The following is a 25,105-nucleotide window of genomic DNA, read 5'->3' on the forward strand; positions in this document are numbered from 1 at the left end:
AGCCCCCTTCCCCTGGATTAGCCCCTCACTAGCCCCCTTCCCCTGGATTAGCCCCTCACTAGCCCCCTTCCCCTGGATTAGCCCCTCACTAGCCCCCTTCCCCTGGATTTACCCCTCACTAGCCCCCCTTCCCCTGGATTAGCCTCCCCTTCCCCTGAGTGTGTGCCCTCCTCACTAGCGCCCCCTGGCCTGGCTGAGTTGAGAGGCCGGGCTCGCTGCTGCCCCCTCCGGCGGGGCGGGGCGGGGCCTCGGGCCGCACGGTGCGGGGGCGGGGCCCGGTGTGTTGGCGGAGGGGGTGGGGGGGAGCGGCCTGGCGTGGCCCCGCCTTGTCGCCGGACTCCCAGTCCCCGAGCAGGCCGCTCCGCCACACTGCCGGCGCGGATCCTCACCGGAGCACAGAGAGCCTGCGGCGGTAAGGAGCCATCTCGTGTTTACGGTCTTTCACTCGGTGTTAATGGCGGCTGAGCTGCCTCCAACTCGCTGCTTTGTCTCCACTGGAGCCTCCTCACAACTAAAGACCATTTAAAACCATGAACTTACTGCCCATTACTGGCACCTTTCATCATCTTTCAAAACCCCCCTGCTCTTCAGGAGACAATTTGTAAAGATTTCTTGTTGTGTGCTAATAATTACTCAGTAATGGAGTGAAACAAAGCTTGAATTGTTTGTCAGATTGTTTTGTCTTTAAATATTTTTTGAAATTCTAAGCTGGTTTCTTTAAGCTTTCTGCTTGATTGCATTCTGCCAAGGCAGATTTAGGAAAGTGTTTACATCGTGGAATCATAAAATAGTATATGGTGCTTGTAAATGCCTTAAAGCAGCAATTTCAATCGCAGCCCAACATGTTCCACCCTTCCCCCTCATACCCAGTACATGGAGTTTTAAAGGCATATAAAGCTTTGAAAAAGAAGAAAAGGTGTTTCGGCTGCTTAATTTTGAAATTATGACCGAAAAATCAAAACAACCAGTGAAGTGCTGAGGGAGTGCTGCACTGTCGGAGGTGCCGTCTTTCGGATGAGACTTTAAACCGAGACCCCGCCTGCCCCCTCAGGTGGACGTAAAAGATCCCGTGACACTATTTCAAAGAAGAGCCGGAGGAGTTAGTGTCCTGGCCAATATTTATCCTTCAATCAACGTCACTAAAACAGATTATCTGGTCGTTATCACATTGCTGTTAGTGGGAGCTTGCTGTGCGCAAATTGGCTGCCGTGTTTCCTACCTTACAACAGTGACTACACTTAAAAAAGTACTTAATTGGCTGTAAAGTGCTTTGGGATGTCCGGTGGTCATGAAAGGCGCTATATATATGCAAGCCTTTTTTTCTTTTTCGCGGTTTGTTGGTGTGCTGACAAATAATGATGCTTGTATTTATATTGGAATCTCTGAAAAGTGCATTGAATTTAAGAGTCCACTAAGTGTTGAGTAGGCAAACGTGTCAGCCATTCTACGACAGATATGTGTCTCAAACAGCAGTGAGCTTCATGACCAGTTAAGTGTGTGTTGTTTTGGAGGGGTTGGCTGAGGGTGGAGTGTTGGCTAAGACACTGGGAGAGCTCCCTGCTCCTCCTCGAATAGTGCCATGAGATTCTTAATGTTCAATGGAACGGGCAGCTCCTCGGTTTTAACATCTCACCCTGAAGAGTGCACCTCAGACAACACCATCTCGGTCCTGCACTGAAGTGTCGGCCTGCATTATAAGTTTAAATTTTGATCTGGAAGTTGAACCTGCAACCTTCTGACCCGCCAGTGAGTGCTATCAACTGAGCTAAGTTGACAGTTTTAAGTGGTAGGTGATGATTCCCCGCCCCAAGATGTGTCTATTGAATTGCTAATGGAAGCAAGGGATTCATAGGCCACGTACTTTCTCATTGCTAGTTAGTTATAAAGTAGCAGTAGCAAACGCCTATGAACAGATTGCTTGCCTTCTATGGGAATTGGTGATCTAGAGAGCTGAGGGATGGAATTAGCATTCGGAATTGAGATGGAGAGAAATGTGAATATTCTATACAGTCGTAGAAGTGCTGTGCATTTTCTGTTAACTTTTTGGCTGCAAAGGCCTTGCGGAGTAAGGCAGGTGGTGAGGTTCATGCATCCCAACCAGATAGCAATGAACTTGAGTCCCAGGAATCCCTGTTGCTATTGGGAGCAATTGTTGCCGGTTCTCAACTGGATGACCAGACTGATTTCTGCTCTTGGCAGAAGGATTCTGATATCACCAGATAGCTGCCCAGCAAATTGTGCCGACTGCTTCTGACCTAAGGAGTGGTACTGATAACAATTCCACACCTTAAGCCATCACTCAGGTGAGTAAAGGAAGCTGAATGGTGATGAGTTACCCCGTGTGACATTGGGAAAAAATCAGGAATGTGCTGGACACAATCGGTGTGAACAAGGGTATAGGAGCTTGTGGAATTTTTGAACCCTCATCCATGCCTTTGTTACCTCTAGATTTGACTATTCCAACGCACTCCTGGCCAGCCTCCCATGTTCTACCCTACGTAAACTTGAGGTCATCCAAAACTCGTCTGCCCGTGTCCTAACTCTCACCAAGTCCCGTTCACCCACCACCCCTGTGCTCGCTGACCTACATTGGCTCCTGGTTAAGCAACACCTCGATTTTAAAATTCTCATCCTTGTTTACAAATCCCTCCATGGCCTCGTCCCTCCCTATCTCTATAATCTCCTCCAGTCTCACAACGGAGATATCTGCGCTCCTCTAATTCTGGCCTCTTGAGCATCCCTGTTTTTAATCGCTCAACCATTGGCGGCCGTGCCTTTAGTTGCCACAGCCTGAAACTCTGGAATTCCCTCCCTAAACCTCTGCACATCCCTTTCCTCCTTTTAAGATGCCCCTTAAAACCTACCTCTTTGACCAAGCTTTTGGTCATTTGCCCTAATTTCTCCTCATGTGGCTTGGTGTCAAATTCTGTTTTGACGTTCCTGTCAAGCGCCTAGGAATGTTTTACTATGTTAAAGGCGCTATATAACTACAAGTTGTTGTTATTGTGCCTTTTACTCTGCTGAACCTGATCAGAAAATAGTGCTTCTGCCGCAGAGATCTTTTGCCAAAGGTAATTAATTTTATATGCACCATCTTTTATGGCGCTATGGTTGAATTGCTGTAGTGCTGATTTCACCGGTAACATTTGCACTAGGAGCGATCAGACCTATAAAGTGCATGCCGTTTCACTTGCAGAGCAACAGTTCACCTGAAGTAATTTTGCAGAGTCATTTATGTTCTCTATCCTGTCGCATTAATGACTTTGTCTAACAAAAGCTCATCGCTAGCGTGTAATAATAGTCAGTGTTCGGAGTGGGATTTTTGTCAGGTATGGAGTGATATAAATGTGGGATGAGAGCTCACTGCCATCTCATCGTCAACCTTATTTTGATGGTATTCGTTTAATTTTTGTCCCTCTCTGTGCCCCCCCAATTGTTCTCCCAGTCTCATTCAAGCACTGGCCCCTCTCAAGGGGGCACAATTCCAAGGGCAGCAGTCATTATCTGGACCCTCATTTAAGCGACTGCTGTTCATACACAAGACTCAACAGTGAGTTGCTGCAGCCTGTTGAGTGTCAACAACCATGCCTGATCTTGATGTTATCCACCGTCCGCACATGCACATTTCTAGTAAGGAATGTCGCGCTAGGTTCTGCAGCAGCAGGACCCCGAACAATGTTCCCCCTCCCTAACTTCAGTGGCATGATATCCAATTCCAACGCTACTTCTGTTGCTCCTGCTGAGAGAGGTTAATTCAGCACAGACCAGGGATTGAATCCTGGACATTCCTAGTCTGTGTGGCTCAGAGCTGCAGACTTTATCTCTGAGCTGTCAGGACTTGTCTATTATCTAGTGTCAGTGGGTAGCACGCGCACCTCTGAGTCAGAAGGTTGTGGGTTCAAGTCCCACTCCAGAGACTTGAGCATGTAAAGCTAGGCTGTACACTCCCAGTGCAGTGCTGAGGGAGTGCTGCACTGTCGGAGGTGCCGTCTTTCAGATGAGACGTTAAACTGAGGTCCCGTCTGCTCTCAGGTGGATGTAAAAGATCCCTTGGCACTATTTCGAAGAAGAGTTATCCCCGGTGTCCTGGTCAGTATTTATCCTTCAATCAACATCACTGACGTAATAAAGACTCACTACGCACTTGGTTGTACATAAAGCAAGACTTTAATCGACTTGTAACAAAACATGGAGGTCTAGTTAGTAGTCACTAGCTTCCTGTTTCCAGATTGTCTCTGGCCAAGTTGGGCCCATGCCCGAGTATTTACACTCCTCGGACGGCGCCCTCAGCTGGCCGTTCAGTAGTACTTCCTGAGTTACTACTTGTAGAAGTTGCGATTTATGACATTCACAAACAGATTTTCTGGTCATTATCACATTGCTGTTTGTGGGAGCTTGCTGTGTGCAAATTGGCTGCCGTGTTTCTTACATTACAACAGTGACTACACTTCCAAAGTACTTCCTTGGCTGTAAAGTGCTTTGGGACGTCCGGTGGTCATGAAAACGCTATATAAATGCAAACCTTTCTTTCTTTACTATGTTGCACGCAGCCTGTTTCAATGTGCGGTCCTTTTAAATTTCTGCGCATGAGCGGTATTTCCAATGCAAAAGCTTGTGAGTGGCCTGCGCGGGACCTTGCAGTTTACCGTGCGGCCGCACACGCGCGCAGCTCGGGCAATCATTGGTCATTTGTCTTATTTCCTGTTTTTGGGACTTCGCCGCGTGCAAATTGGCTGCTGTGTTTGCCTACAAACAGCGACGACACTTCAAAAGTGATTCATTGGCTCCGGATTGTGAAAACTGTTATATAAACTCACGTTCTTTCTTTGTTCCTATGTAAACCTTGAAAGGAGTGTTAGCGGAGATCGCAGGGATACAGGATCTTATCCTCACCTAATGTCCGTGTAAGGTAAGAGTCAAGCAGAATATATTAGCACAGACCTCTGTCTGTGTCTCTGTGTCTCTGTCTGTGTCTCTGTCTGTGTCTCTGTCTGTGTCTCTGTCTGTGTCTCTGTCTGTGTCTCTGTGTCTCTGTCTGTGTCTCTGTCTCTGTCTCTGTCTCTGTCGTCTGTCTGTCCCCACATATAAAGTTTAAATCTGTGCTCCCATTAATTTACCATTCCCTATATTTTACTGATAGCAGTGTCCTATAGTTAGAAGGTCAGATGATTTAATCTTCTAACGGTACATCTATATTGAAGAATCACTTCAGGAAGAGGTTTGACGGCACTGTAGAATTTAGCTGCTTGTGTTGCGGGGTTGATTCCGCAGCAGTCAGGACAACAGATTTTGAGTGTTTTTCCACACTTGAGGAAATACGTCACATTTTAGCCTTGCGGAGACCTACCGTGTCTGCTCTTCTAACTGGGAGAGATTGGGTCCGTCTCCAAATTGCTGCCTTTGAGCTGGGTGGGAATGGGCTTCCTGATCCTGCGCTCACACCCGTCCCAGAAGCCCAGCACAGGTTGGGACTTGAGCCCTTGTAACACAGAGCTTTTGATTTATTTTCCCGCTGAGATTGGATATTCCTAACGCTGGGATTCCTCGGTGGAAACCTGCTATGCCAGCAGTATCATATTGTAATAGTACGGAATGTGGGAATTAAAACATTTATCAATAGCTGGATGTTCTAGTGGTTGAATAAATTTTGTTTGAATTTTATCTGTGAAGGGATGCTGGTGCGAATGTAGAATGGATTGTCAACATTAAAGTCTTGCAAATCATTTTGCAGGCTGAAAACAGAATAGAATTCCCTCTAATCTGCCTCAGCAATGTGCATCAATCCCCAAATCAGAAAAGCACAACCGTTATTGTAGTGCTGTGTAAATTGCAGCCCATGGACCACTTGCAGCCTCTGAGCCCTGGTAACTACTCCATTTTATTCGTGCTTGTGTTTTTTTACTCACTCACAGCTTTCTGGTGTTTAAATTATGTGGACCTGGATGTTTGGAAAGGGATGTTGGCCCTGAAATTAGGTTCGGGGGCTTGCCGCGCGTGCAAGCCCCCGATGTGCACTTACCCGGCGCGCCGACAGCTGAAGCCTGGGCCTGCTTGGAATTCCTGTCACTGACCCGGTTCAGCTGTCGGCGCGCTGTGCTTGCCTGATCCAGCGGCGTAGTTAGTGCGATGTGCCGGCTGGGATCAGGTGAGCACTGGGCAGCCAATCAGGGGAGGGAAAACTTCATTCATGAGTTTGATAGTAAGAACTGTCAAACTCATGAAAACTACGGGCGCCCAAAACATTACTTAAACTTTAAATAAAATTTTAAAAAACATCCCACTAATTAAATGAACTATAAATAACTTTAAAAAACTATTTTAAACAATTAATCAAATTTTTGATTTTTTTAAAGAAATCGGGTCTAAAAATACACTTACCTTACTGTAAAGTCCTTAAAAACAATAAAGCTGTGGAAAAAATGTTATAATTTTAAATAATAGACCACTTACCTTAAAGAATCAAGTCCTTACGTCTCCTTTTTACATTTCTAAAAAGTTCAGGCCCTTACACACGGGCAAACCTGTCAAAAAGAAGGAAGTTCAACGCGTGCGCGCAGAGTCCAGCGCGCACGCGTTGGACCTCTGAACCCCTTGGAGGAAATGCCGGTTTCCTGCGCATGCGCTGTGCATGCTGAAATCCAGCACTTCCAACGGGCCCACGCATGAGTACCCCGCCCCTACTCACTCGTTGGGACCGGGTTGTCTCATTCATTGGTGGATAAATTCTAAACAGATCTGTTATCAGCAAATTGAGAAATATTCAAATTATTGGGAACATGGATTTAAATTTCACAAAATAACAACAGAAAATGCTGGAAAAACTCAGCAGGCCAGGCAACATCCGTGGAGAGAGAAATAGAGTCAACGTTTCAGGTCGAAACCCTTCGTCAGGACTGAGAAAAAAACACAGGAAATGAAACAGATTAAAAGGCCAGTTTGGGGGCTGGGAAATGGGGATGAGAGAACAAAAGAGAAGTGAAGAGACATTAAGAGGTATTCAAAACCAGACGAGATGGTGATAGGACTAGTGGAGAGACAAAAGACGGCTCTAGATTAGGTGTGAAATGCGCTGGCAGAATGGGAGACAGCTGCCATGTGGGAGAGAGAAAAAGGGGGAAGGGCACAAAACAAAGGTGTGGATAAAAAATATATAAAAATGTAATAGGGGCCGAGGTTATGATCTGAAATTGTTGAACTCGATATTGAGTCTGGAAGGCTGTAAAGTGCCTAATCGGAAGATGAGGTGCTGTTCCTCGAGCTTACGCTGGGTTTCCGTGGAACAATGCAAGAGCCCGAGTACGGTGAGGTCCGAGTGGGAATGGGGCGGTGAATTAAAATGACAGGCGACCGGAAGCTCGGGGTCACCCTTACGGACTGAACGGAGGTGTTCCGCAAAGCGGTCACCCAATCTGCGTTTGGTCTCCCCAATGTAGAGGAGACCACATCGTGAGCAGCGTGGCTCCCTCGGCACCATGATGTGCACCTATGCCCCTCATGAAGACCTAAAGGTTGGATACCCATGCTCTAATGTAGGGGTACAGTTATGTTACTGGACTAGTAATCCAGAGGCCTGGACTAATGATCTGGAGACATGAGTGCAAATCCCACCATGGCAGCTGGGGAATTTAAATTCAGTTAATTAAATATGGAATTAAAAAGTTAGTATCAGTAATGGTGACCATGAAATACCAGTTTGTCGTAAAAACCCATCTGATGCCCTTTAGGGAAGGAAGTCTGCCCTCCTTACCCGGTCTGGCCTATATGTGACTCCAGACCCAGAACAATGTGGTTGACTCTTAACTGCCCTCTGACATGGCCGAGCAAGACACTTGTTCAAGAAGGCGGCTCACCACCACCTTCTCGAGGGCATTTAGAGACAGGCAATAAATGCCGGCCTTGCTGGCAGCCCGTGAATGAATTAAAAAAAAAAAGTGTGGATTAGTATTTCCCATATGGCTTATGGCTTCTCTGGATGAAAATGCTACTTTAATAAGAAGTGTGAGTGGTTTTAAGCTGCAGATGTCCTGGTGTCCATTCGGAGCAGAGTTGAGATTGCCCTATTTTTCACTTGCAACAAAGTCTTTCATCCCCCTAAAGTCCTGGAGGCCAGAGGGCAGGTTCTAGCCCAAGTCCTAGAAATTCCTTGAGGCCATTTCTAAAGTGGCAACTGGGCGCAGGGAATGATCCCGAGGATGGAGGATTGCACAAAATTGGGCCTTGGGACTCCTCTAAGTAATCAGGGTGAGCTGTCAGGACCTGTCCCACCTTCACTGGCAGCTCGCCCATCGGAAACACACAACTTCAGACCGCCTGCTTCGCCAGCAGCGGCCACCAGATGATTCCCGGGGTGAGGTGAGGGTGGTGGGGGGGTGGGGGGGGTGTGCGATCACAGCTGGTGGAAAGCACCATGAAGTCGGCAGGAGGCCGCTGGCTGGGCCACAGCTGCGTCTCGCAAACCCGATCAAGGCCCAAAGCCTGCTCCACTCCGAGCAGCCCAACTTCTGGTCAGGATCATTAGGCCTTCTGTCCCTCGTTAGCCTAAGCAAGGGGGGGGGGGGCCTTATGCCTGTTTTAGGCGGCCGTCTCGGATGCGTGAAAAATGGGCTGCCCCAATTTCAGGTCAGACATTGTGCCGTGAAATTGGTCCTTTATTTTACGCTCGTTTTACGACAGGCGTAACGAGGACCAATTTCTACCCCTCCTCCCCCCCCCCCCCCCCCCCCCCCCCCAAGGTTTTCAGACTGGGGCCTGTTGAGGTCCCCAGATTTTTGTAATGCTTTCTGTTGAAACGCTGGGCATTACTTCCCTTGCCGTCTACGAAAGCATTTTCTGCAAAGATGTGACTGCTCCGTTTGGGAAGCTGTCAAAGTCTTTCAGAAGTTAGGCAGGGGGTCTGTGGGAGTGTGTCAATATTTGCGAGAGAGATCTGGGAACACATCAGTATTCACGAAGCGTCTCCACACAGAAAAGTTTGAAAACCACTAATCTCACCTACTGCAGTCCCCATTTTTAACATGACTTCTCATAAATATTCAAAATATAAAATCTTAGGGGTTTATTATGAACATGTGCTGCAAGCACGGTTTTGATGAATTATGCAAGGTGTCGGAGTCAGGATGAGGAGCAATTATTTTGTTCAAAAATTTCATATGGAGGTCAGTGCTCTAATTATTGCAGTCCCAGCTTTTTAAAAAAAAAACACATCATCTGTGCAAATGATCCAGGTTTCAGTGGATTCATTACATTTTTATATAGCAATTAGTGAGGAAATGAAGGTGACAACTTGGGGTTATTAAAACATCACTCCTCTCTGCCCCTACTAACATATTAAAACTGCTGCAACAGGGCTTTACAGCCAATGAACTACTTTTTGAAGTGTAGTCACTGTTGTAATGTAGGAAACACGGCAGCCAATTTGCGCACAGCAAGCTCCCACAAACAGCAATGAGGTAATGACCAGATAATCTGTTTGTGATGTTGGTTAATAAATATTGGCCCCAGGACACAGTACTTGAGTGTGTTCCTAAACACGCAATAAATATGTTGGTAGCATGATAAAGACTGTGCTGAACCGTACAGGAGATGTGGAAAGTCAAAACAATCCAGTCCCGCGATTCTCATAGAGTCATAGAGTTTTACAGCACAGAAAGAGGCCCTTCGGCCCATCGTGTCTGCGCCGCCCATCCATCCCTGTCCAGTCTAATCCCATTTTCCAGCATTTGGTCCATAGCCTTGTATGCAATGGCATTTCAAGTGCTCATCCAAATGCTTCTTGAATGTTGTGAGGGTTCCTGCCTCTACCACCCTTTCAGGCATTGAGTTCCACATTCCAACCACCCTCTGGGTGAAAAAGTTCCTCCTCAAATCCCCTCTAAATCTCCTGCCCCTTACCCTGAATCTATGCCCCCTTGTTATTGACCCCCCTACTAAGGGGAAAAGTTCCTCTTTGTCTACCCTATCTATGCCCCTCATCATTTTGTACACCTCAATCAGGTCCCCCCTCAGCCTTCTTTGCTCCAAGGAAAACAACCCCAGCCTGTCCAGCCTCTCTTCATAGCTGAGGCGCTCCATCCCAGGTAACATCCTGGTGAATCTTCTCTGCACCCTCTCCAAAGCAATCACATCCTTCCTATAGTGAGGCGACCAGAACTGCACACAGTACTCCAGCTGTGGCCTCACCAGCGTTTTGTACAGTTCCATCATAACCTCCCTGCTCTTATATTCTATGCCTCGGCTAATGAAGGCAAGTATCCCATATGCCTTTTTAACCACCTTATCTACCTGTTCCGCTGCCTTCAGGGATCTATGTACATGTACACCAAGGTCCCTCTGACCCTCTGTACTTCCTAGGGTCCTACCACTCATTGTGTATTCCCTTGCCTTATTTGTCCGTCCAAAATGCATCACCTCGCACTTTTCAGGGTTAAATTCCATTTGCCACTTTTCCGCCCATCTGACCAACCCGTTTATATCGTCCTGTAGCCTGAGGCTTTCCTCCTCACAATTTACCACCCCACCAATTTTCGTGTCATCTGCGAACTTACTGATCATACCTTTTACATTCTCATCCAAATCATTTATGTAGATCACAAACAACAAGGGACCCAGCACCGATCCCTGAGGTACCCCACTGGACACAGGCTTCCAGTCACAAAAGCAACCTTCGACCATCACCCTCTGCCTCCTGCCACTCAGCCAGTTTAGGATCCAACGCGCCAAGGCACCCTGGATCCCATGGGCTCTTACCTTCTTGACCAGTCTCCTATGCGGGACTTTGTCAAAAGCTTTACTGAAGTCCATGTAAACCACATCCACAGCATTTCCCTCATCCACCCCCTCGAAAAATTCAATCAGATTTGTCAGACATGATTTACCCTTGACAAAGCCATGCTGACTATCCCCGATTAATCCTTGCCTCTCCAAGTGGAGACTAATTTTGTCCCTCAGAATTTTTTCCAATAATTTCCCTACCACAGATGTTAGGCTCACTGGCCTGTAATTCCCTGGTTTATCCCTGCTACCCTTCTTGAATAATGGTACTACGTTAGCTGTTCTCCAGTCCTCTGGTACATCCCCTGTGGCCAGAGAGGTTCTGAAAATTTGTGTCAGAGCCCCTGCAATCTCCTCCTTTGCCTCCCACAGCAGCCTGGGATACATCTCGTCTGGGCCTGGGGATTTATCCACTTTTTGGCCTGCTAAAACCGCTAGCACCTCCTCCCTCTCGATGCTAATATGTTCAAGTATGTCACAGCCCCCTTGCCCGATTTCTATGTCTGCATCGTCTTTCTCCATAGTGAACACAGATGCAAAAAATTCATTTAAAACCCCGCCTACATCATCTGGCTCTACACACAGATTGCCACTTTGGTCCCTAATGGGCCCTACCCTTTCCCTGGTTATCCTCTTGCCCTTAATATACTTATAAAACATCTTAGGATTTTCCTTTATTTTGCTCGCCAGTGTTATTTCATGGCCCCTCCTCGCCCTCCTAATTTCTTTTTTAAGATTCTGTTCATCTAATTTAATTTTCTCCCATTCGGGAGGAATGGTGATTGAGGAAGCGGCTCAGTGACGGTGGGCGCAGCTTTCAGTGCTGGAGTATACAGGGCAAACCTCGCGAATCTCCCGAATATAAGGAATATTCAAGAATGAGACTCAAAAATGGTCCTGTAGGGTTTCTGTAGCTCCCTATCTCTGTAATCTCCCCCAGCCCGACAACCCCTCCGAGATCTCTGCGCTCCTTCAATTCAGGCCTCTTGCGCATCCCCGATTTTCATTGCTCCACCATTGGCGGCCGTGCCTTCAGCTGCCGAGGCCCTAAGCTCTGGAATTCCCTCCCTAAACCTCTCCGCCTCGCCACCTCTCCTCCTTTTAAGACGCTCCTTAGAACCTACCTCTTTGACCAAGCTTTTGGTCATCTGCCCTAATATCTCCTTATGTGGCTCGGTGTCAAATTTTGTTTGATAATCGCTCCTGTGAAGCACCTTGTGGGTGTTTTATTACGTTAAAGGCGCTATATAAATACAAGTTGTTATTGTTCGTCCATAAAGAACATTGATGTCATCTTAGTCTCCCATCTGAAATTTTCACGACTATTTAGATTACAATGCTATGTCTCTGATAGTCTCCTTTACTGTTGAGTATCTATTTAAGTGCCCGTTACAGCCACAACAAATTTATAATGTAGTTACTTAGCATACAGCTGTCAGTACAAAACACCATATGGTTATGCTTCCTGCGCAGATTTTATTAGTCATCTCTTTTTTACACTTCCACCAGAAGCAGTGGCAAACACATTTCAAAGATTTCAAGAACTGTAGGATTTAAAAGATTAGCTAGTTAGGTGAAGATGAACACCCGCAGATGAAGGCGGGGCAATCACTACCAGCAACGTCATGCGGATTGTAAAGAGAAGCATCCACTAAGTGGATAGAATTTGCTGTTAGCTGAGAGATGAAAGATGACCTTTATTCCCATCAGGGGTGTTGAATGCGGTATTGATGTACGTAGGGGCTGCTCCTGCAAAGAGGCTGTGCTTCAACCGTGAGCCCTCCCTCGGGCGGGTGGGGGGGGGGGGAACCGTAACCAACTCGCGTAAACGTTGCAACCTCCGCCACCACCCCCAATTTGGAAAAATGTGGCACCAGCATGAGGCAATATGGTATTTTGGACAGTGGGAAGGGGGGCAGACAAATTTACATAAATCACACAGTGGAAAATAATTTTGTCACTAGGATTCTAGTGAAATGTAGTGGTGCGCAAGTGAAACTTTTGTACTATTTCCACTTGAACTGTGGGGAAAAAACACAGCGATACTGATTTTGCCCCTCTGAACTACAGTTTCTTCTGTAGGGATCAAGGGATATGGGGAGAAGGCAGGGACAGGGCACTGAATTTGGATGATCAGCCATGATTTCATTGAATGGCGGAGCGGGCTCGAGGGGCCGAATGGCCTACTCCTATCTTCTATGTTTCTCAGTGGCTTGATTTGTACAGTCCTAAGAGTGGTGATTGGTTGCTGATCGAAAAAAAACCACATTCATCGAGAAGAGGGATGGCAGGTGATTGAGAATATGCCATCGTTGACTTAATATTCCACCAGAAGCCTGCAGCAGGGCCTGCTCTTCTGAACTTGTGCTTAAGAGACATTGCAGGGGCAGAGGGGAGTGTGTCGTACTCTGCACGTGGCCTGTGATGATGGGAGTTCTTGACACTGACACTGGCTGTCCAAGGTTGAGTTGTTCCATTCCCCAGCAATGATATCCTTCATAAAATAAAAGCAGAAAATGCTGGAAATTCTCAGCAGGTCAGGCAGCCTCTGTAGAGAGAGAGAAACAGAGTTAACGTTTGAGGTCGATGACCCTTCGTCAGAACGTTCATCGATCTGAAATGTTAACTCTGTTTCTCTCTCTACAGAGGCTGCCTGACCAGCTGAGAATTTCCAGCATTTTCTGCTTTTATTTCAGATTTCCAGCATCCGCAGTATTTTGCTTTTTAATTAATGATGATATCCTTCACCATCCGCAAAAAATTGCAAGTGGAGTTCTCGGATTTGGCACTAGACGTCAAATATGTAATTATAGGGAGTGGAATAGTTCACTTAACTAAAGCTTAAAAAACACCGATCGTATTTGTTTTATTGTATGCATGGACTTACATTTATTTAAAAAAATAATTTTCATTATTTTCTGTAGCCCATAATCTGTGACAGTATCCTGTACTTTGCCACTGAGAGTGTAAACTCTCTCTTTCAATGTGACTGATCTTTAGCCAGTGCATTTTGCCTTTCAGGTCATCATGGATATATAAAACTGTAATATCCTATCCTGTGGCTGTTAGTGTGGTGACTGCTTGCTATTCACCAGTAGCATGAAAAATTGAGATGTGGAAATGCCCTTAACCCTTTGAGTGCTAAGCTCTGTTAACTTTCAAAATATGAATGTAATTGTGAGCATATGATCATTAAGGAACTGACATGCAGCAAGTTACTGAGGCCAATGATGTAAGAGAGTCTAATTAATGTTACCCGATACACGTGGGAGTTTTAGCGATTCCATACAGCGTGTTCAGTCAACTCTCTCTTGGCTCTCCCTGATGTGTCAGTGAGTTTATCCAGTGATTAGCAGAACCATGCAGATGAGGAAGGAACCAGGTTTGATCCCAGAGCTGAACAGAGTTAACTTGCCACAGCCAAGGTGGTGAGCGGAGCACGAAAATTGGGCTTGATGTCGCAGGGTTAAAGAGGGGACCTTTGGGCAGGATTCCTGCTCCTGATCTCTTGTATGGATCTTGGGTGAGGATGGAATAGGGCTTGGCTGTGATCACCCGCATTTAATTTTTTTTTAAATTCATTCGCGGGATGTTGGCGTCGCTGGCAAGGTTAGCGTTTATTGCCCATCTCTAGTTGCACTTGAGAAGGTGGTGGTGAGCCGCCACCTTGACCCGTGTGGTGAAGGTGCTCCCACAGTGCTGTTAGGGAGGGAGTTCCAGGATTTTGACCCAGCCATGATGAAGGATAGCTTGCTGACTTTCAGTTTGATGGTCCACACTTTCATAGTGGTCTCTTGGGTGAGCTAACCTGTGGAACTGTACCCCAGCATTTAAGTTAATGCCTTCATGAGACAGAATTGGTGAGGAAAGGAGTTGGTTGGGGGTGGAGCGGGCGGGGGGAATCGGAGCGGTGGTAGAACTCCCTTAAACTTGGTCTGGTTGAGCTCATCAACACTAACAAAACAAAAACATCCTCTCCAGGAAAAGCAGAAATAACAATGACCTCAAGGTTTTTTTTTGAGCTTAAGGGGTGTTAACTCAGCAGTATTAAATGCCACCGGCGACAGCTTTAAGAATGTCCAAATAGCAGCAAGAAAATAAACTATTCAAGAGTTCGCTTCTCCAAGAAACATGCAGATTAGGTATACTTTCATAACATCGGCTGGGGGGTGGCAGGGTGAGAAATCTCCTTCATCGGTCCCACAAAACTAGGATCTGTTCAGCATTGTCATCAGAGATTTGGAAACATGAGAAATCTCTGTTGAGCCTGGCAAAGGAAGCTCTTCGTTCTGCAAACTGAATAGGATTGCCCCTCTGATTGATGGTATCTTAGCACATCTGCTCCAATCTGGTTGCTTGAGATGGCGCCCAGCAAACAAAGATTTCTCCCAAACAAAAACCCATTTTGTTCATGACTGACGTAGGGAGACATAGAAAGAAAGAGAGGACTTGCATTTCTATAGCGCCTTTCACAGCTACCTGACATCCCAAAGCGCTTTGCAGCCAATGAAGTACATTTTAATGTAGGAAACGTGGCAGGCAATATACGCACAGCAAGCTCCCACAAACAGCAACGTGATAATTGACCAGATAATCTGTTTTTGTTATGTTAGTTGAGGGATAACTATTGGCCATCAACACCGGGGAGAACTCCCCTGCTCCTCTTCGAAATAGTGCCATGGGATCTTTTACGTCCACCTGAGGGAGCAGACGGGGGCCTCGGTTTAACGTCTCATCTGAAAGACAGCATCTCTGACGGTGCAGCACTCCCTCAGCACTGCACTGGAGTGTCGGCCTAGATTTTTATGCTCAAAGGCATTAAATATCAATGCTTCACAGCAAAGGAGTTACTTTTTGAAGTGTAGTCATTGTTGTAATGTAGTGAAACACGGCAGCGAATTCTCACACAAGGTGCCACAAATAGCAATGAGATTAATGTTTTTAGATATGTTAGTTGAGGGATAGATATTGGGCAGAATACTGGAAGAACTCTCTTGTTCCTCTTCAAATAGTGCCATGGATCTTTTATGTCTTCCTGCGAGGCCAGCGGGCCTTGGTTTAACAGCTCATCCGAAAGTACCTCTGATAGTAGAGCACTCCCTTACTACTGCACGGAAGGTCAGCCGAGATTATGTGCTCGAGTTCTGGAGAGGGGCTTAAACCCATATCCCTCTCGCTCGGAGGTGAATGCTGCCACTGAACCAATCTGAGACTTGGAAAACTTGGAGAACATCTTGCAGAGGTCCCAATCACTGCCTTGCTGCATAGGGAGCTGCCAAGTTAGGTGCCTCCCTCCTCAAGGCCTGCCAAAAACAGGAATGTTCCCTGCCCTTTTAGCTGCAGAACATCTATAACCTGAGGAACCCTATGAAAGGCGAAAAGACAGTGGGAGATTTTCGGTTCCGGCCCAAAATGGGCACGATATTGGCGGTGCACCCTCCAAAGCCTCAGTCTGACAGCTTGAACCATTTTCAAGTGCAGGCCTCATTTGATGTTGCCACCGAGCTGCGGGTGCCAAACAGACAATCCGCTGCAGCTCACTGGTTTGTTGTGGAAAATCGGCCGGCCGGCAGGCTGGGCCTGGTGGAGGGGGCGGTGCGCTGGGAGGGGAGGTGCGAAAGGGATGGAATCTTCCTCTGGGTCCCACATAAATCTTGAAATAAAGAAAAACTTACCTTTTTTCCGAGCAACCTCCAGTGGTCCCTTTTAAGGACTGTTGGTTCGGCCTCTCAATACCTTGAAAAAGTGGGACTAACATGCACTTCGAATGTTCTGCCAATTTCTCCATTAAAATTGCAATCGGGGTCCAACAACCAGCGCAGGACCCAGATTGGCGTATTAAACAGGCTCATGCCCATTTAAAGGCTTGTCTGAAGATTGAATCGGGCGGACAAATGGCTGGAGAAGGTCCCCCACCAGATTTTCCTGTCGGTCGCCTGTTTTTCAGGCAGTTGAAAATGCCCCCCATAAATGTGGAAAGAGTGTGCATAACATTAAAACAAATGCTTCTTTCCCCATTACATTTCAAGACCTCGACTGTTTATTCGGTCAGGATTTGTTGGCCCAAACTTTGACCACCTATTTTATACCTGGCACTTCTGTAGTTCAGATTGGAAGAGAGTGATATCTGTGTGCTGTCTGCATTTATTGCTGAAGCCAGCTCTCTTTTCTCCCCCACCCCCCCCCCCCCACACACACACCCCTTGTCCAACACTAGAATCAGAGCTCCACAATTAGAGGAATACAAATATATAAGCACACCTGTGCTGTGTACCACCCTGACAACTTTGCACTGGTGTAAAACCCACAGTTAAAAACAGCCAGCAAAAATGTTGCCATTTTGTTTTACGTGTGTGTTTTCCTTTATTGCTGAATGATTTACACACCATGAGTACTGTGTGCAGTTTTGGTCGCCTTATCTGAGGAAGGATGTTCTTGCCATGGAAGGAGTTCAGCGAAGATTCACCAGACTGTTACCTGGGATGGTAGGAATGACGTATGAGGGGAGATTGGGTCGATTGGGCTTATACTCGCTGGAGTTTAGAAGAATGAGAGGGGGTCTCATTGAAACGTATAAAATTCTAACGGGACTAGACAGACTTGATGCAGGAAGGATGTTCCCGATGGCGGGGGAGTCCAGAACCAGAGGTCACAGTTTAAGGATAAGGGGTAAGCCATTTAGGACAGAGATGAGGAGGAATTTCTTCACCCAGAGAGTGGTGAACCTGTGGAATTCCCTACCACAAAAGCAGTGGAGGCCAATTCATTAAATATATTCAAGAAGGAGTTAGATATATTTCAAGGCTAAAGGGATCAAGGGATATGGGGAGAAAGCAGGGACAGGGTACTGAGTTTGGATGATCAGCCATGATCTCATTAAATGGCGGAACAGGCTCGAGGGGCCGAATGGCCTACTCCTGCTCCTATCTTCTATGTTTCTACACAACCTTTTCTATTGATGCCTTTATGAGAGGAGTTTTGTGAGTGTGGTTAATTTGACAGTGTTTTGTAATAACGCTATGCTTTTCAAAGATCCATATTGTAAGCTTTGTATAACAGGATTGTTTTTCTCTCATGTAAATTTTTTCTAGCCATACACCTCATATTTTCTCTGGTCCACTTGTGAGGAATGCACTGTGGCGCGTGTCTGATCTCTAAACCATATCTACCCAATACCATCATCCACACACGTTTCCTAGAGCCGCAGGTTGATGCATCTCTTGCCCTTGAAATAGGTAACGGTTATAGATCCTGCCGGTCTTGATTCCCTAGAGTGGTGTCAATTGAGCTTGCAGCTGCTGCTCTTTCTAAGGTCACCAGACATTTTAAAATGCAACATAATACTGAACCATTGCCTTCATGCTTTATTTTCAACTGAGGCTGCATTGTTGTGAATGTTGTAATGCTTCAGAGTTTTGCTTAAATAAAAACAGGAAATGCTGGAAATACTCAGCAGGTCAGGCATCATCTGTGGGGAGAGAAACAGTTAACGTTTCAAGTCGATGACCCTTCATCCGAGTTATAACCGGTTTTAAACAAGTGCAGAGGCAAGGAAGCAGGGAGGGGAGGAAAGAACAGAAGGGAAGGTCTGTGATAGGATGGATGGCAGGAGAGATTAAATAACAAAAGGGGATGATGGTGCAAAGCAAAAGGAGATGGTAAAGGGACAAGTAAAGAAACAAAAGAAGAGTCTAGAGGAGGTGTAAATGATTAATTGGACTCTGATTTTTCTATACCTGTTTTCATCTAGAATCGAGATCCTTGTAAGATTAGTGGAATGTGCTAACACATTTGCTGGATCTTGACTTGCTGATTCCACCCCCCCCCCCCCCCCAAGCAGCCGAATGTTCTCCCTCCCTCTCTTGACCCTCTGGGGTGTGGGTCCACAGCAGCTCTCTGCCACCTTCCCCAAGTGGTTGGATAGTAAGTGTCGGCAGGCTGTGTGAACGTGCAGAGTGATGCACTATCAATTGCTACAAAAGACTGGAGATTGAGAAAGTAATAAACAGGCTTTTATTACCAAAGAACAGAGCATGCCTCTTGTGGTTGCCTGGTATCCAAAAGGGCCGGAGGCTTCTGAGCAGCGACCTTTATACCCAGCCATGAGGGTGGAGCCAGGGGCGGAGTCAGCTGAGGCATGCACAGACAAGTACAACAATATGCAAGAGTGAACAACAGTACTAACAGTGAACAACAATACTAACAACAGTGGTTTACCACATTCACCCCTTGTTTAGAATTGAGTCCGGCGGGGTGAAGTGCACTAAAAATTCGTGTACTGAAGTCTATCAGGAGGCCTTGTAAGCCGTCCTGAGCGTCGCAGCAGCGGCGGTGATGGTGCAGCATCCAACGGTGAACCCGGTGTCTCGTTCAGAGGAGGTGTAGCAGGTGGCGGACCCTGGGGCTGCTGCATGCCGTCTACAGGGGTCAGAGCATGGGTAATGGGAGGTAGCGATGGTGGTCTCTCAGAGGCACCCGAAGGTGCGAGGTCTCGTGCGGGGACTGTGTCCTGGGGGTAGGCAGGAGTAGCGGTGGGTGGCGAAGAGGGTGTTTCAGGAGCACCTGCAGGTGCGAGGTCTCGAATGGAGACTGTGTCCTCCCGCCCGTCCGGGTACACCACGTAAGCATACTGCGGGTTGGCGTGGAGGAGGCTCACCCTCTCGACCAGGGGGTCCGCCTTATGGGTCCTCACGTGCTTCCGCAGTAGGACGGGACCTGGAGAAGTCAGCCATGTTGGTAGCGAAATCCCCGACGTGGACTTCCTGGGGAAGGAGAACATTCTCTCGTGAGGAGTGGCATTGGTGGGTGTACAGAGCAGCGACCGAATGGAATGGAGCGCCGCAGGGAGGACCTCCTGCCAGCGGGAGGTCGGAAGGCCCTTAGATTTTAAGTTTAAAAGGACTGCCTTCCAGACTGTCGCATTCTCCCTTTCCACCTGGCCGTTACCCCGGGGGTTGTAGCTGGTGGTCCTGCTTGTAGCAATGCCTCTCGCGAGCAGGTACTGCCGAAGTTCGTCGCTCATAAAAGATGAGCCCCTGTCGCTATGGATATAGCTAGGGAAACCGAACAAGGCGAAGAGGTCATTCAGACATTTAATGACCGTGGTACTGGTCATGTCCGAGCAAGGGATGGCAAACGGGAAACGGGAGTACTCATCAATTATATTGAGGAAGTACACATTGCGGTCAGAGGAGGGGAGGGGCCCTTTAAAATCGATGCTCAGCCGCTCGAAGGGGCGCGTGGCTTTGATCAGGCTCGCTCTGTCTGGCCTATAAAAATGCGGCTTGCACTCGGCACAGATCTGGCAGTTCCTGGTCATGGTCCTGACCTCCTCGATGGAGTAGGGCAGGTTACGGGATTTGATAAAATGGAAGAACCTGGTGACCCCCGGGTGGCAGAGGTCATTGTGGAGGGTCTGTAGCCTATCAACCTGCGCGTTGGCGCACGTACCACGTGATAGGGCATCTGGGGGCTCATTGAGTTTCCCGGGCCGGTACAAGATATCGTAATTGTAGGTGGAGAGTTCGATTCTCCACCTTAAGATCTTGTCATTCTTGATTTTGCCCCGCTGCTTATTATGAAACATAAAAGCCACTGAACGCTGGTCAGTGAGCAGGGTAAATCGTTTTCCGGCCAGGTAATGCCGCCAATGTCGCACGGCTTCCACAATGGCCTGGGCCTCCTTTTCGACAGAGGAGTGTCGAATCTCGGGGCCCTGGAGGGTCCTTGAGAAAAAGGCCACGGGTCTCCCCGCCTGGTTAAGGGTTGCAGCTAGGGCAAAGTCGGATGCGTCGCTCTCCACTTGAAAAGGAAGGGACTCATCCACAGCGTGCATTGTGGCCTTCGCAATGTCTCCTTTTATGAGAGTGAAGGCTGCACAGGCCTCTGCTGTCAGGGGGAAGGAGGCGGACTTGATGAGGGGTCGGGCTTTATCCGCATAGTTGGGCACCCACTGAGCATAGTAAGAGAAAAACCCCAGGCATCTCTTCAGTGCTTTCTGGCAGTGGGGGAGGGGGAGCTCCATAAGGGGGCGCATTCTATCGGGGTCTGGGCCGATGACTCCGTTCTCCACTACGCAGCCAAGAATAGCAAGGCGCGTAGTACGAAACATACATTTGTCTTTGTTGTATGTGAGATTCAGCCGCTGGGCCGTCCGGAGGAATTTCTCTAGATTAACGTCGTGGTCCTGCTGGTCGTGGCCGCAGATGGTGACGTTGTCTAGATATGGGAAAGTGGCCTGGAGCGCGTTCTGGTCAACCATCCGGTCCATCTCCCGTTGGAAGACAGAAACTCCGTTGGTGACGCCGAAGGGAACTCTGAGAAAGTGATAGAGCCGACCGTCAGCTTCAAAAGCTGTGTACTGGCGGTCCTCAGCCCTGATGGGGAGCTGGTGGTATGCCGACTTCAGATCAATCGTCGAGAACACCCGGTATTGTGCTATCTGATTGACCATGTCAGATATGCGGGGGAGTGGGTATGCATCTAGTTGGGTGTAGCGATTGATCGTCTGGCTGTAGTCAATAACTAGGCGCTGTTTTTCGCCAGTCTTCACTACCACCACTTGTGCTCGCCATGGGCTGGTGCTACTTTCAATAATCCCTTCCTTCAGGAGTCTCGCTACCTCAGATTTAATGAAGCTCCTATCCCCAACACTGTAACGCCTGCTTTTGGTAGCGATGGGCTTACAGTCGCGGGTGAGGTTAGCGAACAAGGAGGGGGGGGGGACTTTAAGGGTGGAGAGGCTGCAAATGGTGCACGGCGGGCGATTTAAAAGCTGCTGGCTGCAGACTGTGAGTGGGGGGAGGGGTCCGTCATACGCTAATGTGACACTCTTAAGGTGGCACTGAAAATCCAACCCCAGTAGAACGGCAGCGCAGAGATGGGGCAGGACCAGAAGTTTAAAATTTTTGTATTCTGTGCCCCTTACTGAAAGGGTCACTACACAGTAGCCACCGACGTCCGCTGACTGGGCTTTGGAAGCCAAAGAGATCCGATGGCGCGTCGGCAGGACCGGGAGAGAGTAACTGCGCACCGTGTCGGGGTGGATAAAGCTCTCCGTGCTCCCGCTGTCAAAAAGGCAGGTAGTGGCGCGGCCGTTTACCGTAATATCCATCATGGACCTGGACAGTTGATGAGGGAGAGATTGGTCCAGCGTCACGGAGGCCAGCGTATGGTCGAGCGAGTCGATGTGGTCGTCAGATGAGGCGGTGGTTGAGTCCGGGTCCCCCGTGGTTGAAGTCGGAGGCGTCCAAGATGGCGGACAAAATGGCGGCGCCCACGGTCCCAATCCCCACGCGGCTGGGGGAGCCCAAGATGGCGGACAAGATGGCTGCGCCCACGGTTCGCACGCAGCGCTGCTGGCGTTAGCGGTCTTCCCTTTGCAGGCGCTAACGTAGTGACCTTTCTTCCCGCAGCCGGAGCAGGTAGCATTCTTCGCGGGGCAGCGTGCTCTAGGGTGTTTAGCTTGGCCACAAAAATAGCATTTTTGTGCCTTGGACATCGCTGCAGCAGTCGGAGGTGGCGGTCCCATGGCCCAAGATTGCGGCGTCCACGGCGCGGGGCGATGAGGGGAAAAAGCGTCCATATTTCTGTGGGCCGCGTCGAGCGAGAGCGCGAGGGACACTGCCTTTGTCAGGTCTATTTCACCCTTCTCCAGCAGCCTCTGCCGAGAGTAGTCGGACCTTAGACCCGCAACGAAAGCGTCTCGTATCAGTCCCTCCGCATGTGCCGCGGCCGATACTTCCTTGCAGTCGCAGCCGCGTCCGAGTACCCGCAGTGCCCGTAGGAAGGCTTCCACCGATTCCCCGGGCTGCTGTCTGCGAGATCTTAAAAGGTGCCTGGCATAGACCGTGTTAACCGGGCGTGCATACTGCCCTTTCAGTAGGTCGATAGCCGCCGCGTAGGTCGTCGCATCTTGGATTAAAGTATAGACTTGGTGGCTCACCTTCGAGGCCAGGATTTTCAGTTTATTTTCATCAAGAGTCACGGTCGAGGCTTCCAGATACGCCTCAAAGCAACGCAGCCATTGTGCGAATTTAGTCGACGAACCCGCTTCTTGGGGGTCTAGGTCCAGGCATGTTGGTCTGAGGGCTCGCAGCAGCGCCTGCTGCTCAGCGTTTTGCGCCATCGGTTGATCAGCATCCGCAGCCAACATTTAACTTTGGTAATAAAATTGATGCACTATCAATTGCTACAAAAGACTGGAGATTGAGAAAGTAATAAACAGGCTTTTATTACCAAAGAACAGAGCATGCCTCTTGTGGTTGCCTGGTATCCAAAAGGGCCGGAGGCTTCTGAGCAGCGACCTTTATACCCAGCCATGAGGGTGGAGCCAGGGGCGGAGTCAGCTGAGGCATGCACAGACAAGTACAACAATATGCAAGAGTGAACAACAGTACTAACAGTGAACAACAATACTAACAACAGTGGTTTACCACACAGAGTATCACAGCCAAGTCTCATCCACTCCTCTTTGATACCCATACACTTTGCAGCACAATGCTGTAGATAATGACCAGAAGAAGGACCCCGGGTGATTTGATTCCCCCCCCCCCCCCCCCCATTATTGGCACTGAGGTTGATTGTAGTCACTCATTTGCCACTCAACGAGCTCGGCACAGACTGGGAATCAAAGCTGGTGCATTCTGCCGTGTGTGGTTCAGTACTACACCAAGCATTGCCTTTACTGACTAGAATGGCTGCTGATGCTTTTCATGTTGCATGGTATTATTGTTAGCCTATTGGTGACACACAGCAGGAATAACCTCTACCATGATATCACAGAATGGTTTCAGCACGGAAGGCGGCCATTCGGCCCGTCGAGCCCGTGCCGGCTCTCTGCAAGAGCACTTCCGCTAGTCCCACTCCCCCGCCCTTTCCCCGTAGTCCTGCAATTTTTTTTCCTTCAGGTACTTATCCAACTCCCTTTTGAAGGCTGTGATTGAATCTGCCTCCACCACCCTTTCAGGCAGTGTATTCCAGATCATAACCACTCGCTGTGTAAAAAAGTTTTTTCTTACATCGCCTTTGGTTCTTTTGCCAATCACGTTAAATCTGTGTCCTCTGGTTCTTGACCCTTGCGCCAATGGGAACAGTTTCCCTCTATCTACTCTGTCCAAACCCCTCATGATTTTGAACACCTCTATCAAAATCTCCTCTCAATCTTCTCTGCTCTAAGAAAAACAACCCCAGCTTCTCCAGTCTATCAACGTAACTGAAGTCTCTCATTCCTGGAATCATTCTCGTAAATCTTTTCTGCACCTTCTTTAAGGCCTTTACATCCTTCCTAAAGTGCGGTGCCCAGAATTGGACCCAATACTCCAGTTAAGGCCGAACCAGTGTTTTATACAGATTTATCATAATTTCCACACTGTGGTAAACCACTGTTAACCTGTACATGCCTGTGTGGTAAACCACTGTTAACCCTGTACAAGTCCAGGCATGTCTCAGCCCCTGGCTCCACCCCTAAGCCTGGGTATAAAGGTGACTCACCACCCTTCCCCCGGGAGCTCTTAGGATGGATTCACTAGCAGAGGCATGCTCTAGTTCTTAGTCAATAAAAGCCTACTTCATTTAAGTCCATCTCGTAGTCTTTGGTATTGTTGATAGCGCATCACACACTTTTGTACTCTATACCTCTTCTATGAAGCCCAGGATCCCGGATGCTTTTTTAACTGCTTTCTCAACCTGCCCTGCCACCTTCAATGATTTGTGCACATATACCCCCAGGTCTCTCTGTTCGTGCACCCCCTTCAGGATTGTACCATTTAGTTTATATTGCCTCTCTCCATTCTTTCTACTAAAATGTATCACTTCACATTTTTCTGCATTAAATTTCATCTGCCACATGTCCGCCCATTCCACCAGCCTGTCTGTCTTCCTGAAGTCTATCACTGTCCTCCTCACTGTTCACTATACTTCCAAGTTTTGTCTCCTCTGCAAATTTTGAAATTGTGCCCTGTACACCCACATCCAAGTCAATTAATATATATCAAGAAAAACAGTGGTCCTAAAAGCGACCCCTGGGGAAACACCACTGTACACCTTCCTCCAGTCTGAAAAACAACCATTCTCCACTACTCTCTGTTTCCTGTCACTTAGCTAATTTTGTATCCATGCTGCCACTGTCCCTTTTATTCCATGGGCTTCAACTTTGCTGCCAAGCCGATTATGTGGCACTTTATCAAACACCTTTTGGAAATCCATGTACACTACGTCAACCGTATTACCCTCATCAACCCCCTGTTACCTCGTCAAAGAACTCAATCAAGTTAGTTAAACACAATGGGGGAAGAATTCAGTTGGTTGCGCCTCCCGTTAGCGCCTTAAGAGGGCG

The 25,105-nt window shown here is 48.0% G+C and overlaps 1 protein-coding gene across 1 annotated transcript in view; it reads left to right on the top strand.

Moving 5' to 3' along the window:
- The first annotated feature begins 300 nt into the window (after positions 1–300).
- The window catches only part of ctnnbip1 (catenin, beta interacting protein 1), a 124,866-nt gene continuing 100,061 nt past the window's right edge, over positions 301–25,105 (top strand). Inside the window, exon 1 of the mRNA XM_085967380.1 lies at positions 301–412. The gene's annotated coding sequence lies outside the window, so the exon portion shown is untranslated. The remainder of the gene's footprint in view (positions 413–25,105) is intronic.

Source organism: Somniosus microcephalus, chromosome 25 (genome assembly GCF_052327205.1).
Source record: "Somniosus microcephalus isolate GS21.2 chromosome 25, FLI_Smic_1.0, whole genome shotgun sequence".
Taxonomy (NCBI): Eukaryota; Metazoa; Chordata; class Chondrichthyes; order Squaliformes; family Somniosidae; genus Somniosus; species Somniosus microcephalus.